The sequence below is a fragment of the Erigeron canadensis genome, chromosome 1 (assembly GCF_010389155.1).
Source record: "Erigeron canadensis isolate Cc75 chromosome 1, C_canadensis_v1, whole genome shotgun sequence".
Taxonomy (NCBI): Eukaryota; Viridiplantae; Streptophyta; class Magnoliopsida; order Asterales; family Asteraceae; genus Erigeron; species Erigeron canadensis.
This window is the reverse complement of record NC_057761.1, coordinates 2,412,864-2,418,863: the sequence shown is the minus strand read 5'-3', so window position 1 is coordinate 2,418,863 and position 6,000 is coordinate 2,412,864.

Below are 6,000 nucleotides of genomic sequence, written 5' to 3'. Positions count from 1 at the left end.
AAGGCGTGCTACGAGGTGCTGAAAGATGCTCCCGCCTTTTGGCAAGACCAAAGTATTGCCAAACGAGGCGTAGCTGATTTTGTCGATTTGGGTGATGATGAGGCACACTTTGCGGTGCATACGAGTGTGGACCCGGATGTGGTGTTGGACCAGTTGTTTGGAGACGATCTAATTAGGAAATCATCGGGTCGTAATGTTAGTCAGAAATTGTCTAGTGGTTGAGATGCGACTTCAAGTCGTGGTGGTTCGAGTGGGTCAGAAATGGCGTTGAGCAATCTTGATCAGATGCTCCTGATGCAAAAAGAGCAGATAAAAAAATTTGATGAGGATCAAATGAAAGTAGAGGATGAGTGGAAGAAAAGAGAGGATCATCGCTTCCGAAAGAAGGTCATCGAGGCATTTAAGCTTCTGCAGCAACCAATTCTCATCGGTATAGATGACGACGAGTTGGAGATGATCTAGGCTTCGCGTAAGTCGTTGATGGATAAGTACGTGTCGTAATTTAAGGAACTTTAGGTCCTCGTATTGTAGGTTAATGTGTTTAAATTCTTAGGTTTAATTTGTAGGTTAATGTGTTTTTTAGGATGTAATGTTTTATTTTTAAGTATTGTAATGTGTTTTTTAATAGTAAATTGTGTTTCAATAATAATAAAATGTGTTTGTTTGATTTTGTGGGGAAAAACTGAATTAATAAAATAATAGATGAATAGTGGAAGAATATGGGAAAATATGGGGTTATAAGAAGGGGTGTTCTAGGAGAGGGAAAAAAAATGATGAATAGTAGAAGAATATGGGTAGGAGTGGGTATGTATTAGGAGGGGCCTTGTTGGTATTGAGAAGAAAGGAAGATTGACTTTCAAAGACATTGTTTTTATAGCTTGTTGGTGCGAAAAGCTAGGAATGAAAGATTGTTTGAAGAAGTCAAAGTTAATGTCGAGGTCATTCAAAAGACTAGAGATATAGGTTTTATGTGGTATTGTAATAGAGTTAAGGGAGAATTGCATATATCCCCAAATCTAGTATCAAAATTACAAATTTCCCCACGCAAAGTTTTAAATTGCAAATATACCCAATTTTATTAGTTAAATATACAAATATATCCATTTATATATATTTCATGAGTTACAATCTTTATTATGACAATTATACCCTTTTTTATTTGAAATGAAAGCATACAACTTTCCATAGAAGCCTTTTCCTCGATCTACCCCCAAATTGTATTCATTTATTAAAAAAAAAAAAAAAGGACATTGTAAAATTATGACAGATTTGATGTCAAAAGGAATGAAGCAACTTTCGACTGCATCCCCTTTTTTTTTCTCTCTCTCTCCCTCCCTCTTTTCTATCTGTTAAGTTTTCTATTTCACCATATTTTGACTTTTGTTACCGATTAACACCACCACCGGGAACACCACCAACCGGAAAACCACCCGTCACTTGTTGGACTCCACCCACACCACCTCGTCGACTTCATCCACTCACTCACCCCCACCCCACCAGCTCCCGCCCCCGCCCCCTTTTCATCGCTTCCGGCGGTTAGTCACTTTCCATCAGAATAATCAATGTTGCTCAACAAATTGTCAACACACAACCCCCATTGACAGCCTCCACTCACCACCACCGCCAGTCCGCCACCATCTTCAACTTGTCCTTGTCGACACATACAATGTACCCTCTTATTCTTTTATTTACCTTTAATATCATACTTTAAAATCATAGACAAAATAATACGATGTTGATAAGTGAGATTCCAAGAAAATATAGCTCTATTTAAGAAAATAAAAAGGTTATGAAACAATGATAATAATATTGTACTGAGAGTCAAAGAATCTAGACAGGTTTGATTTTTTTGGTGCGTCATTTTGTAGTAGATGAATAAGGGGCATATTTGTCTAATTCATATCAAAATACAAGGTTGGGGATATTTGTAATTTTAAAATTTGATTGGGGAAATATGTAAATTTGATGGTTAATTTGGGGATATATGTAATTCTCCCCTACAGTTAAGGGTAGTTTGATTAAAAGAGAATATTGGATTAACTTCAATGTTTTGTAAATTTTTCTTCCTAATAAAAGAGAATCCCAAACTAAATTTTCTTTAAAAAGCTTGACACGTGGTATCATACTCCCTTTCCTGTTTTCAACTTCCATCAAAATAATTCTTTTAATCTTTTCCTTTTCATATATTCATTCTTCATTCCACCTTTATACCTAAAATCCATGGTTCCCATAATTCCATGAATATAATATCTATTGAATTTAAAATACTTCTAATCTATCCTAATGAGGTAAACAAAGTTTTCTTTTCTTCTCCATTCAGTTTTATGCCTGATCGATAATCTCTATTGAATTACTTTTATACCAATCAGGATACAAAAAATGGCAGCTAAAACTTTGAAATCAAGCTTACCATCTGTCTATATTCACCATCTCCAGCAACTAATTCATATTCATCGAAAACTATGGGGAAATTCCGATCCACCCGCCAAGACTACCAAGCCCTTTTAAGGTATCAATTTTAATTTCCTATTCCAATTTAGGAGTTTTTGAGATTTCAAATTTTAGGGTTCTTAGTATATATGTTTTCTTAATTGTTCCAAAAATAATATGGATGCATAAGATGTTTGAAACATTTGCTATTATCATTAATAGATATTGGTTTCTTGCCCCAAAACATAAGTATATTTGAAAAGCTTATGTTTAATATAGGGTTAAACCCAAAACGCTAAGTTGTGTATGTTGTTTAACTCCATGGTTATATTAACTTGCAAGCCCATTACAATGTGGTGTTGATGAATTCTGGTTTGACCAATTAACGCCACTTTTGAACTATTATTAATTTTTTTGTAAATTAATCCTTATTATAATCTCTTATAACATATGCTTGGAAGGTACACGTTAACTCTTAATTGCCATTAATGATGTTGTATTAATTAAATTAATTTGGTGTTCGAATATCTATTTACAACATGTCATTATAAGAAGTGGTGTTGCTTTCACATGCTTTAGAACTCTTTGTAGAATATTTCATGCAGTGTAGTGTGGATTAAAAACTTCATCTTTATATGTTAAAGAAAATGTTTTGTAGGATCTCCATAACTCTATTAGGAACCTTCTTCAAAGTCTTTCTTTTGAAAACTGATTCGCTACATTACATTTGGTCATGTTGTTTTCTGCAAATTTTTGGTATTGTATCATTGGGTTAGAATAAACTCCTATAATGTTTATTTCGCCAGAACTTTGTGATCCAAAAAGGGGCCTGATATGAAACCAGTTAAAGCTCCATGGATGCTGGAATGATACATTGATACATCTATGGCAAATAAAGTAGTTCAAGGTCCAGTATAGTTTTGTTGTTTTCTTTCTTTAAGTTGTGGTCATGGAGTTGTTTTATTTAAGTTTTGCTTTCACAGTTTCACTATTCTATCTATATTTTATTTTTTGCTTTCACAAATCTATCTCCACTTCTTTTAACTAGATTTCACAGTGATGCCTAACAACCTTTTAAAATTTATGTTGGTTGGGAGTAGGAGTACTCATATGTACATGTTGGATAAGTGACTTATCTTAAAAGTGTTGGTTGCTTCTTTAAAATTGTTGCAACTTTTTTCCTTTTCTAAAGGTTACTTTAACATTTTTATTAATCATTCCTAAGGTATGATCATAAAAAGTGCTCTACTTTGTCGTTATAGTAACAACTAAGGTTTTCAATGACTTGTGTCTCTATTATTTGTAAGCGTGCAAAATTCATGAGGGTGGGTTGGGTAACTTCTTTGAAAGAGAAATTTAGTTTGGACTTGTGGAGTATGAATTTGATGATCTTTCTGTTTGATTTTCATGTTGGTGTGTAGTTGACTTTGTAATATTTAATTTTATCAGGGGAGCCTTTTCAACAAGAAGCTTAAATGTGGTAAATTGCAACCCTTACCATCTGCAAGCTATAGTGGTGTCATATACTACTAATGAAACTTCTTGCTTACCATTCATTACTTTTATGATAGCATGCTACTTGTGAACGTGCTGCAAATTTTTACCGTTAACTATCAGACCCTTTTTTGTGGAAGGAAAAAATCTATCATTTTGAGATTCTGGTTGTTGTTAGGGTAACTTCTTAGATATTGGGTCAAGCCGTTATTTCTTAGCTCTAGCAAGTTGTGCTACAAAGATGTTTTGGTGTTGCTGCAAGGGTCCGCTACTTCATCAATACCGCTATTGTTTTTGGATATTGTACCATGGTTACTCACGGTGATCCACTGCTATGTGTCAGTACTGGTTTTCTTTTCTTTAGCATGTAGTCTTGGGAAATTGGGTGGACTATGATCATGGTTATCCTTTTTATTTGAAGATGGCATTGTTATATTAATCTTACTTTAAGGCATTTTTGTTTGAGGTTGTCATGGTTATATTATTGATGGCCTGAACAACATTGTGCACTACTTCGATTGGTCATCATCTTGATAGTTTTGGTGTTCATGTTCTTATGTATTATGAGGAATTTGAGATTGACAACATAAGGCCTCATGATCTTATTGTATTTTAATATTAACCGTTCAGACAATAGACTTTCAATTTGAATTTGGCACATAAAGTTTATTGTATTGTAATGCTGATTCCCAACATTGATAATTTAGGTTGAATACTAAGGGGGTGTTTGGTTCGTAAAATTCCTAGGAATTCCTAGGAAAGGAATTCCAATTCCTTTCCTTTCCCATGTTTGGTTGAAAAGTATAATGGAATTTGAATTAAAAACATTCCACCAAATTCTCTAAATCATAGAACGTTAAATTCCTTCAGGATGTCGATGGAATCATAAAACTTTCTATTGGAATTCATAAAAAGCCTACCAAAAGAAAAACCTACCATTTTTTCCATCAGACGTTATTATGTTTGGCTATTATTCATCTTCATCTAAAAACCCTTCTTCCCCATAGCTGCTCTTTAAGATCTCCTCCAAAAGTTAGATCTATAATTTTTGGTTTCTATCACAAAGGTATTCTCTCTTTTCTTTTTTATCTTCACAAATCTTATTTCATATCCTTTTATCTTATCTTTTTTCTTTTAGTGAAAATTTATTATTTTTGTTCCTGCATCTTGATTTGGTTTTTTTCCATTTTTATTATAATGGAATTTCTAAGTTAGGGTTTATTTTAATTATGTGTTATGTTAATACCAACTATATATATATGGGGGATGAGAATATAAGGCTGTTAGGTAACTAAGCTTAGGTGTGGAACACTCACATATTGTTTTTCTAATCCATAAAATTCATGGGGGCCCAAGCATTTATTCATTAATCAAGAAATATTAAAAAAAATTGTATGTGAGAGATTCCACACTTAAGCTTAGATGTCAGACAGCCTTATATTCACTTTTCCCTATATATATATGTGTGTGTGTGTGTGTGTGTGTGTAAACTCAAAACTCTGGCTATTTTAGAAAAATGTAAAGATATACTTTTTCTTCAGCTAGCTCCATCACTTTTTCCTTTGAAATCCTTTCAAGATTATATATGAATTCACACTTGCTAATATATGGGATTCATAAATTGAGTATAAAAAATGGGCTTTATATCCATTTATATAACAAGGAGCATATGTTTTTTTCCCGGAATTGGAGGAGTGGTATATGAAATAAGCACTTGGTTTTATATGAAATTTTTATCGACATTTTTTATCGACATGATATGGCTCGGCTTAGTTTAACAACCCAAAAACGTAAGAAGAGAAGACAAACATTGATTTTATCTTGGTGGAACCAAGTGAATATAGTTATCTGTTGATTTATTGTATATCTTTACATGTTGCTTATCGAATACCAAATGGAAAAACCGCGTATTCGATACACTTTGTCAAAAATAAATTGACATTCAATATTGAATAGATATGTTTATGAGATATTTCTTATAAATAGGTTACCTAGTTCTGTTTTGTCTGGAAAGTCCCCTTATGAGATGATCTTTAAGTCTAAACCCAATCTCTCCTTTTTAAGGGTTTTTGGCTG